A 12,185-nucleotide genomic window follows, 5' to 3' on the forward strand; every position below is an offset into this window, starting at 1 on the left:
CGATTAAAGGCTGGAGAGAGTTCGTGCACACGTAAATCTATTGTGAGCGCTTCATGAAAACATCTACACAAACGATGGGCCAGTGTTGACACTAAGGCTGGTGCAGTGAACAACGCTCGGCAGGGTGGTCCAGATGTCTTGTGATTCCCCCCCCCCACCCCCCATTTAATTATCTACAGCGGAATATTTGTGCAGCATACCAATGGGTGTGCAATGTAGTGTAAGCAATATAAAAATGACTTAATAACTTTATTAAATATCATCGTATTAGCCATCTGAAATAAATAAGTAAGGTTTCATTTAAAGTAGAAATGATAATGCAAAAAGGAACAAATGTTAGGGGTCAATTAATTGGAGGTGACAAGGCAAATGCACCAGATGTAATAAAAAAAATCGGCACAGTACAGGCGAGGTGGTGAAAATGAGGGAAAACCACGCGTGGTCCCGAATCGTGAGAATTCCAAGAATCCGCTGAGTGGGTGGACCTATCGATGCACTCGCCTGGAATCCGGTGACGAGGCGGTGCAACATTTGGCAAATGATTGTAAGAAAAAAATTACGAATTTATTCCAACATATTTCACCAAATTCTGTGGCTAAAAATAAAAAACACAGTCATATTACGACTGTCAAGAAATGTGTGCACTGTTGGGAAATTGCCAAAGGTTCAAGAAATGTGTGCACTGTTGGGAAATTGACGAAGAGTCGTTCAACTGTATATACGAGCATGAGGCTGTGTTAACCTTTTTCCAAGTGGTGGATATTCCACATTCCTATAACAGACGTGAGTATATTGATAGACCTACCACCGTTGACTTACCAACTGTACGCAGTATACAGTTACTTCGCATTACTTTCTTGCAATAACATGATTTACCGAAGACAAAAAAAAAAGATGTCTGTAAGCGGTTGTGAAACCACAACTAAAGCTTTTACTGAAATCAGAGCAATACTTCCTGGCAAGATAAAGCTCTGGACTGAGACAAACGGTTACAAAACATCCTCTCTAGTCTGACAGGCAGACCAAGAATGTAATACGGTCTCTGTTTCCCTACAAAGCCTGGTTTTCATAACGCGAATTGAATACAACGCGATTGAGTGAACATAACTACGTCGCAGCGCGAGTAGGAATAAGCGGTTGTACGGCTGCCTCGGCGTAGCATCACGCAAGGCACTGGGATGCTGCTGGATGTTCAAACTGCCGACGCATCTCACGTGCTATCACAGACCGTGCTTTGCCCTATATCAGGGGTCGGCAACCTGCGGCTCCGGAGCCGCATGCGGCTCTTTTGAACCTTGACCGCGGCTCCGGGGCGGATGCTAGCGAGGGGAGGAGGCGCACTGTGACACCTGCTCTGGCGTTGCCGCTGCTGACAGGTCGCCGCTCCGCTCCACACTGCCCGCCCGGTGACAGGCAATAACGTTGCCGTTGCTTTGTCACATGTTTGGAAGAAGTAAAAACCTTCCTGGGCAGCAAAGAGCTCACCTTTGCTGAGCTGGAACAGCCAGAGTGGCTGGAAAAATTACATTTTATGGTAGACATGACAGCACATCTAAACACGCTAAATACAACCCTTCAGGGGAAAGGAGGCACAGCCCTGCACATGCTGGAGGAGGTTTTGGCATTCGAGCGCAAGTTGACAGTGTTTGTCAAAGATTTACAGAGAGGTACACTGTCTCACTTTCCCTCTTTGAGAGAGTTCAAACAAAGTCATGATACGATAAATTTGGAATATTTCAAGTCTGCAATCACCACAATGCAAAGTTCGTTTGGGAAACGATTCTGTGAGTTCAGAGAGGAAAAAACGACATTATCCTTCCCTGTCACTCCCCTGGCGATCGATCCATCCCTATTGAATATGACTGCATTTGCAGGTGTAAGTCAACCTGATCTTGAGATGGAACTGGCCGATATAGCCGACAAAGATATATGGGTGTCCAAGTTCAAATGCTTGACCGCTACTCTTGAGGATGTTGCCCGTCAGAAGGCCATTCTGGCTCAGAATCATAAATGGAGTGATATTGAAAACCTTCCCAAACAGGACAAACTTGTATTCGAAACATGGAATGCCATCCCCAACACTTATATAAACATGAAAAAGTATGCATTTGGAGTCCTGTCGATCTTCGGCTCCACATATGTATGTGAGCAGGTCTTCTCCAACATGAACTATATTAAAAACAAACATCGATCACGCCTCACAGATGACAGCTTGCAAGCCTGTGTGAAAATGAAGGTGACGTCTTACAGCCCTGATGTGCAGACACTGTGCACTGAGGTTCAGGAGCAAAAATCCCATTAACCAGGTAATTTAGCTATTAATTTGCAAAAATATATTTTACATTGTTAAGTGAAAAAGTCCTTTTTTTATTCAGATTGACAGCTGACTGCACGATCCTGTATATAGCAATAAGGTAAGAAACAATATATGCAGTGTTATATTTGTTTTAAATGTTGCAATGGTTTTGCGGCTCCCAGTTTATTTTTTCCTTCGGAAACGGGTCCAAGTGGCTCTTTATGTCTTAAAGGTTGCAGACCCCTGCCCTATATTATATATTATTCATCATAACGCGAAGCTTCCATAACCCGGTGTTCTTTAGGAACGCAACGACTACCACGTAATTTGTTTGGAGGCCATCGTCTTAAAGACATCATCGGCACGGCATGCAGCATGAAGCAACAATGACACCATCAAATGTGCCTCTTTCTCGGGTGGAAAGGAAGGTCGACAATAAATTAGCAAATGAAGATAAATAAAAAAAATGGCTCATTATTTTTTTCGTGCAATCATATTTCACCAGCTTCTGTAATTCATGTAGATGAGTCCAACAACAAAAAAAACCCCAACAATATTACACAGACCATCAATAAATACACGCACGGTCGGGAAATTGGCAAGAGTGGGTAACTAATCTTCGCGTTTTGTCGACAGAAGTTGTTTCGCCTGCTTAGAAGCGCAGACACCCGTCAGGTGTACAGAGAGGAGCTCGAGGAAATGCAATTTTAATGAAAAAGGCAAACTGATACCTCCTGCCAGAGCAGTGGTGTCCGCTCGTGTTTAAAATTCAGGCCGTGTGCTCATTGGGTCATGGAAGCTTACCCCCCCCACCCCAACCCGCTATATGAGATCAAATGAGTCTCATGCGGGAGCTGCATTCACTTTGCGTTGGATCAAGGCCTAAGAAAAGTGTTTTTAACCACTTTCCGAAACCGTTCCTTTTGTTATACATTCCACGCTGGGGTTACTTTCTAACTAGGTTCCATCATAAAGTCTAAGAGTTGTTGTTCATCTCAATTTAAAGGTGACATATAAAGCATCGATACGACAGAACGTATTCTTTATTATGATTAGAAATGAAATGCCATGATGTGAGGAGTTGCCACCTTTCGTGTGCGAGCAATTTCAAGCTGTCCCCTCTGCATTACCATTGATAATCCGGTCCATGCATTCTAGATTTGAAGCTTTCGTGACTGCAAGGCATCATATTCTTAGGTTTTTTTTTCGGTAAAGTCACGTAGGTAAAACATCAAAATTAATGAAAATAAAATAAAATAAAAACAAAAATCACGACGTTTCGGAGGCAACACAAGTCTCCGTCATCAGCTAATTCGGCTGTGACGGTCCCACCTGATGACGGAGACTTGTGTTGCCTCCGAAACGTCGTGATTTTTGTTTTTATTTTATTTTCATTAATATTGATGTTTTACCTACGTGACTTTACCGAAAAAACCTAAGAATACCGGTCCATGCAGTGTGCATGACCACTCCCCGAGTGCGATCGAGGGGGACGAGGCAGAGTCGACCGAGATGCAGGCACGGGACACAAAGTCCACGGTGCCCCTGCAGACCAGATACCAAGTGCAGAAAAACGAGCAAGAGACGAGAGATATTAAAAGTGAACAAAGACGAATGGTGCATTCTTAGTGTTGTACGGGATTGTCATTTTACGTGTGTGTAGTACTTTTGTTGTTCCGTGTTTTGTCCTTCCTCGGCAACTCCTACGTATGGTTGGCTAAGGGGCCGTCCATAAATGACGTCACGCGATTTTGGAGGATTTTTAACCCCCCCTACCCTCGTCACACGGCGTCACAAAGAGTCAGACCCCCCCCTCAAATATGACGTCACAAAGCTCTGCCCCCCCCCCAAATCCATATTTCCATTTTGAAAATAAAAACATGCTTCAAATCCGCTTTAAACTATTGTCATTGTAGTGCGTATTTAATGTGGCGCTGCACTCCGATGTTGTAGGAGAAAACATTTATTAAAAAGTCGATTTAACTAAGTAGAACGTGTTGTCTATTTTTATTTAAAGTTGCGCATTTTGATGTGACGTCACATTTCTCAACCCCCCCCCCCCCTCGTCACACATCGTCACAAATGTCTGACCCCCCCCCCCCCTAGGTACGTGAAGTCATTTATAGACGGCCCCTAAGTACAAAAGAAGTTCAACATACACACGTACAAGGTGAAGGCGCAGCCCTGCCACTGCTGGCTCAAGCCACTGTTGGCAGAAGGGTTCTCCACTGAACCGAGCTCCGGGGGGGCCCCCTCAAGAGTCTACTTATCCACGATAGTTAGCCATCTTGGAGGAGGCGTGAGCACCCACACGTTACCCCACCACATACAACCTGCCAGTTGACGAACTGTCATGTACCCATGTGCAGAGGAGTAGTATAGGGGCATGACGTCATACGCGCTGTGTGGTGCGATGACGTCATGTCACCTGGGGGTACTTAAAGGGGGCCCTCGTGACGAAGGCGGGGTCATCTTCTTGGTTCTTTCGGTAAAGTTACGTAGAAGGGAAATAATAAAATAATAAAAATAAAACATTATAAAATAATTCTCACGACGTTTCGGCCACAACGCAAGCAACCGTCCTCAGGTGAAGAAACAGGTCTGTCGAGAAGAGCGTCTGGACTTCCCTTCTACGTGACTTTACCGAAAGAACCAAGAAGATGAATCCCTGCAGTCACGAAAGCTTTAAATCGAAAAATGAAAGCGGGGTCGTTGGGGGAGCCCGGGACGGAGAGCGGTTGAAGGGAGCTGAAGAGACAGCGAGGGATAGGAGCTCAAGACGTCTGTAGAAGCCGGCTGTAGTTACAGGAGGTGCTGCTCTCCTCGGCCGGGCGGTGTTGGCTGAACCCCCGTCCCGACTCGAGTGAGAGAGCCCGAAGAGACAGCCAGCAGGCTATCAGTAGAGAGAGCTAAGGGGTCCAAGAGAAGGACCTACCCCTGGTGTTTGCTTACTTTCTTTGTTAATAAACCGGCGCAAGCTTCAGCGTCGTCATTCACAACGCAACACATGCATACTGCTGGCTGGACACAGGCGTGGGAGATTTAAGAAACCTGCACATTTGTTTCAACTGCAACGCCGAGTGATCAAATCGTACGGGCGTGCCCTGGACTGCAAGTGCAGTGTGCAAACCCATTACACCACCGCAGCATTCTCTAGTGAACAACCACTACTGGTGACTGCATAGCATTGAAATAAATTTCGCTTATTTTCCCATCATTGGACGGGAGAACAAATGTCAGTGTTGGTGACCGATTGGTTTTCTTTTTTCAAGAAGGTTACGTTGACAAATGAGTAAAACACGTTGAATGAGGGGCAGCTATGACCAGCAACCGTTAACCCGTGGCTACAGCACGGGAACGGCAGTGGAGTCGCGGACATCGCGCATGGGAAAAGAAACGGGAGCGGAGATGAGAGAGAGAAGAAAAAGACTGGCAAATCGCCCGATGATGATGGATGTAATTACCAGCGAAAAGTCGTACTACTCAAATTGTAAATGTTGTGGATTCACTCTCCAACACACCGATGGGCTGAAGTAGTAACCAATTGGCGTTTTGTTTACGTGACAAATCCCTGACTAATTGGCTGTGTCGGGTGGCGGAGGGCAACGACGCATTCATAATTTCGCGATCTAACCCAAAAACCTTTATCACGAGAGGAAAAGGGATGAAAAAGGAGCGGAAAATGCAACCAAAGGATCAGGAAAGATGACGATAGGGAGGAAGAGGCTACACAGGGTTACAGAGGAAGAAGCTACATAGGGATACAGAGGAAGAGGCGACACAAGAGACTGGAAGCAGCGTCTGTTGGTAGAGGGAAGGAATTCCGAGTGCAGGTGGACCCACAGAAGTCACGTGATTTTGCGGGAGCTTTTGTGCTGATTTAGAGACGTGGTTAGTGATAATGCAGGGAGGATCTAACTGATGATTACAATCACAATAAAAGACAATGCTCATTATTTCTCCAGGAAAGCAGCCTGCCTTGTTCTGCAGTTCACATGGCCACTGACAACTGTGGTGGGTGGCTCAGGAACAGCTCAGCTGCGTTCTAGAATCAATACCACGACCCGGATCTGTGTCCCCTCTGTGGGATCAGCCACCCCTACCCCCTTGACCTTGTGCCTATTTACCCTCCACAGCTGTGGGTGGATGGTTTGGGGATTCATCTCTTATGTAATGCTGGAGGTTTTGTGTATAAATGCATCTATTCTGTGTCTCTCCTGAAATGTTTCTAATAATTGTCACGTCATTAGATGAACAATCCACTCACTGAACTTTCAGTGAGCGGATTTTTTGTTACTGTATATAATATAATGATGGCTATATTTGACTCTTGTATGTTAATCTATGTTAACGTTTCTAATGTTACATCATGTATACTTAATTTAACAACCAGGTATTGAACTCAGTGAGGTATAACTAAACACAAAGGTGTATTATTACATCTTGAATCGATTTATATAGCGCCTTATTCCAAAGGTGCTTTACAACAGTTATGAAAGATTCTACATTAGATAGTGGTTGAAAAAAATAGTGGGTGGAGTCATGGGGACAGGAAAACAGGTGAGAGTGGTAAAATAAGGGTTGGGGTAGTGATAGGGGTTGGGGTAGTGAAAGGGGTTGGGGTAGTGATAGGTGTTGGGATAGTGATAGGGGTTGGGGTAGTGGTAGGTGTTGGGATAGTGATAGAGGTTGGGGTAGTGATAGGGGTTGGGATAGTGATAGGGGTTGGGATAGTGATAGGGGTTGGGGTAGTGGTAGGGGTTGGGGTAGTGATAGGGGTTGGGGTAGTGATAGGGGTTGGGGTAGGGATTGGGGTAGTGATAGGGGTTGGGGTAGTGATAGGGGTTGGGATAGTGATAGAGGTTGGGGTAGTGGTAGGGGTTGGGGTAGTGATAGGGGTTGGGGTAGTGATAGGGGTTGGGATAGTGATAGGGGTTGGGGTAGTGGTAGGGGTTGGGATAGTGATAGGGGTTGGGGTAGTGATAGGGGTTGGGGTAGTGGTAGGGGTTGGGATAGTGATAGGGGTTGGGGTAGTGGTAGGGGTTGGGATAGTGATAGGGGTTGGGGTAGTGATAGGGGTTGGGGTAGTGGTAGGGGTTGGGATAGTGATAGGGGTTGAGTAGGCCTGGTTATATCTGGGGGGCAGGGAGTAGCAGTAGCACGATGGGATCGGGGAGAAGAAATGGGGGCTGTTTTACGGGAGGAATGGAAGCAGGTTAGTGAAGGTGGCTTTTTTTTCATGTGCAGTGGTGTCCACTCGATTGATCATTGATTTTTGGTTGAAGAGCGATTCTCACAATTTAGCCATGAGGACGTTTCACTTGGAACTGCGCCAAGCATCTTCAGGACAGCAGAGTGTGGGTTTTGACCTCCCATTCCATTTACATGTTGACCTCGCGGTGAGACTTGTAGCAATTGACCCTAACCCCAACCTCCCAACTCGCAGGGTGAATTCTCTGGACTGATTTTCACTCTCTGGTCTGGCCTGAATCCACTTCGTCGTGTTTTTTTTGTTTTTTACGAGCAGCAAAATGCATCGCTAAATATGCTACGTTGCAGTAGTTGGCGACAACAATTCTCCATTAGATTAAACAATAAACAATTGCTCGTTCAATTTGTCAGCAACACAGTATTGATATTTTACTTGCAAGTATTTCTAGGAAGGTCTTATTCAGGAGTGTTTCCGGGAAAGACTTGCATAACTCATGCAGTGACTCAAGTGACTCAGCAGATAATGGAAATGTCAGTTTTATTTTATGATACAACTCGAATTTGTCCTTCAACTTGAGTTCTGGGAAACAGTAGGCCAACTCAGACCAACTCAGGCTTACTCAGGCCAGCTCGAGACAACTTGGGCTGGCAACTCTTAGATCCTTGGTTCGAATCCTGGCAGATTCCTGTGGTTAAACCAGATTCTCAAATGGAGTGAATGCAAAGTTGAAACCCAATCATTAATTATTGGGAGGAAAAAAAACCCATCACATTCAATGTTGGCCTGCAATTATCTTGGCTAAATTTCTGCTCTTAGAATTGAAACATCTCTTCGATGATGTACAGGTGAGAAAGTGTTGCCCCCTATTGGTCACTAGAAGAGATCTAAGAGGTAGCTCTGTGGTATCTCCTTCTGCAGGCCACTATCTACACCGCTCTGGCGAGAGATCACGATTGGTTACTTCACCACCTCACGGCGTGACTCCGATAGCCGCAATCTGAATAGAATGTGTGGACAATGACAAAAACTTATATTTTTTTAAACGTAATTGAAGATGTTAACCAATGAATATCAAAATATGAGGGACGAGACCTACACAGCAATAAAAGCGAACTGATTGGTTTAACACGTTGGCTTTCGTGACCAATATCATCCATAATATAGTTTTTTTGGGTTAGATCACGTAAATATAAATGTGTCGTTATTAAACCCACCACCATTCGACACAGCCAATTAGTAAGGTTTGTGAAGTAAACAGAATATGCCAATTCGTTACTAGTACAGCACACCGGTGTGTTGCCAATCTGAGAATACTCAGATTGTAAATTTTGTGGATTTGCTCTCCAACAAACTGTAATGAATGTATTTTCGAATGTAATTACACTAATTACTGAAGCACATCGTAATAACGATGAAGGAAAGTGGTGAAGTATGCTGCCCTTGTGTTTTCTTTTAACGTTTTTTCCTTTTACCCACTGCCTTGTGTGATTGTTTCCCTGATACAATTGGGCCTAATTTACATCATAACCATCAGGCTGAGCAGCAATGCAATCAATCACCATGCCCCCACGAAATATCAAGTATGTGAAATTGTCGTTTTCAAAAAATAGCGAAACTAAAGCCTCAACGGTCTTTGAACCTCTGTCAAAAAATGTTATTTTTTTCAAAGAGCGTCATCCTAACTGAATCTTGTTGCTGTTGCTTTGATGTTGCAATCACTCTCAATTTTGGTTCCATTTATTGAGGTTTCATTTCTATTGGTTTCACTTTGCTCGTGGATGGAAGGAGCTGGCCACTGGAAAATCAGCTGGGTCAGACGAGTTCACTGCCCAAGTCTGCTGCTGTGCCCGACACAATGGGAACGGTGTGTAATTAACAATTGACGCCGGCAAAAAGGCCGAGTGAATTTACAATTTACTAGGCTTGCCACACGCGTACACGTTAAGCCCTCGATCATGCACAGTGCAAACCTGCACAACTAACCCATTGAGTGGTACATACCACCCTGATAAAAAGGTCGATTATATTTTTGACACCTTTAACTCGTAATGCCAGCCTATTATTCACCTTGTGTCAGCGTGGCACCAGAAGCTGCTGCAGCCATAGCTAATCCACTGCTGAATGAATGCCTCCCCGTGTCTAGTGTTTGTTCTACTCTTTCTGGATCTGTGCACCCCACAATTCACCCTTTGCCCGTCATATGCCATATCATTCATATTCGCTTTTTGAATTTTCCTTCAATTGGCTGGCACGTCTATACACGAACGACATTGAGTCAACTTTTAAAATCCGGAGGTTATGGCAAGACCAATTCAGAGATAATATTTTTATGTTGAAAAGAAAATGGATTTTCGTTTTTTAAAAATTTGAAGGAAAACATGTGAACACCACAAAGTTAGCCCTGTGTCTACCTGTTGTACAGTCAATCTCCCGGAAGCCGAACTTGAGCAAGCCAGAATTCATAAATCAAATAATATCACGTGATATTATTTGGTGCTTCAACCTCGGCATGATCCACCAACTCATTAAACGCCATTCATCAATAAATACAGCCAGATGGGGCAAGAGCAATACATTTTATTGCAGAGAGTCTACCATATATTTAAATGTTAAATCAGATCGTAAACACTACCAGCTGGGCAAACCAGTCAATTTACAGTCTCCTCCCTCAAAGGGAGTTCGCATGGCAACAGCCAAGCACCCATATATCAGAGGCATCATCCTCCTCTGTGACCTCAGAGACTTTAAAGACTGATTCATCTGCAAAAGCATACACGCCAGCCATAAATACTCATAACACCATCGCAGCAGCAGCAGCGGGCGGGCGGGCGGGCTGCCGAGTGAGTCACGGCAAGAAGCCATGTCAGATGCCCCTTCTCCGCAGTGCATTACCCAACCCACGAAAGCAACAGGCGGTAACCGACGCAGGGGCGCTTTACCTTGGTACACCTGGCCGTGACGGCGCGCTTTGTCTAAAATAAAACATCTGGCCCGGCACACAATGCCGTGGGTGAGCATGGAGCCCGATCTACAGAATTTGCATGTGGAGAGTGGGTTGACGGGTTACCGATAATGCCACTGTGTATGCGTACAAGACACAGCAGAGTACAGTGTATAATCATGTGTATATAATGCAGACTTTTTTTTGTTTTCGCAATCCTGATGGCCATCGAAAACAGCGATGAAACGGACGAGAGTGTTTGGCTTTGATGTACAGGTTGAACAACCAAACAAGTTTGTATGTTTTTGAGAGCGGTGATGTAGTCATTTGTACAGAATACTACAAGTTACTACTGATATTTTTGCCATACATAACTTCAAATGGCAATGCAATTGCGGCCATGCAACACAAACTATGAACCTTTGTAAACCACTGGAGTCTGCTCTCCTTCGACGGAGGCATAGCCAAACCACACGAACGCTCTCCTGAAGCCCTCTCGTCGTGGCTAGGAGACACCGACATTGGCAGTTAGCTCCTGAACATCTGCAAGAGTAAAACAGATTTGGGCAATTGTCTGCGCCTGCATGGCATAGTGCACTAACATCATCAATTGCAAGTCAAAGGTGGCTGTAGAATTGTGCCGACCACTTTTCACGTAGGCTGGCACTTAACAGCAAATGTGGCTTCTCTCTATACAGCTTACCAAGGGGGGGGGGGGGTGGGTTCTCTGTCTTGTGTGCGCGTTTGTCCATGGGTATATATGTGGGGAGCGGGAGTGCAACGGTCGCACTGCGCGACAAACCCGGCGCCCCGAGTTCGGTTCCCGCTTATGGTCGATAACAGTGGGTGGTGAATATTTGAACCAATCCTGGGCCTCCCCGAGGTCGACTCTGCTTTAAATGAGCACTAGGTGTGGTGCAGAAATATAAGCACTGGGAAGACAAAGGCGGTTGGGCGTGGTGTTGACCACCCATGCCCTCATGTGCCGTGCCAACCTTCGCAGGTGCTCGCTAACAGCACTTGCCCCAACAGCCTGGTGAAGGCTATATGGGGATCTTTGTCTTAGTTTTTCTTGTACGTATATTGTTGAGGGGAAGTGCTCACTGCGAACATCAGCAGCGAATAATAGCCTGAATTGAGTACCTGGTGCGGTGTATAAATATCAGCACTGGGGAGACATAATCTGAATCTTTATTCATACTGGAGAAATCCGATGAGCTATGAAGCTCTTTCTCACAGATGGCCAGTATAAATGCAGTCGGGTGTGGTTCTGGCCACCACCCCCATTGCCTGCCCTGCCGGCCTTCACAGGTGCCCGCCAACAGCACTTATTCCAACAGCCAGTGATTGGGTATCTCGGTGGATTTTTTTTGTCTTTGCATATAAGTACGCGATACATATAAATAAAGAGCATGTACACACACCTGGATTACTGTTGCGATGCAATGAGGTTCAATGTGAAAGAGCACTTGGAAGTGCCTGTCCGTTGCTGCCGATTCACAGCCAAATGCCACTGACGCCACCGCCACATCAAAGGGTGTGATGGGGGAGGGAGGCAGTGATGAACGACAGCACCGAGTGCCGCTGATGTCTCCCATGCGTGGCGTTGGCTTTGAGAAACCTGCAACTTATAACTGCGCAGCCTTGGGCAAGATGGAAATTGTGCCACGTTAAGTGATATGCGCACACACATACATATATCTATTTTACGGTGGCTGAATAAGAGAATTGTTTGC

The 12,185-nt window shown here is 45.4% G+C and overlaps 1 protein-coding gene across 1 annotated transcript in view; it reads right to left on the reverse strand.

Moving 5' to 3' along the window:
* LOC144724938 (regulating synaptic membrane exocytosis protein 2-like) overlaps positions 1 to 12,185 on the reverse strand; it is a 256,156-nt gene that overhangs the window by 203,310 nt on the left and 40,661 nt on the right. The gene's annotated exons all lie outside the window — the stretch shown is intronic.

This window comes from Lampetra planeri, chromosome 22 (assembly GCF_965212315.1).
Source record: "Lampetra planeri chromosome 22, kcLamPlan1.2.h2, whole genome shotgun sequence".
Taxonomy (NCBI): domain Eukaryota; kingdom Metazoa; phylum Chordata; class Hyperoartia; order Petromyzontiformes; family Petromyzontidae; genus Lampetra; species Lampetra planeri.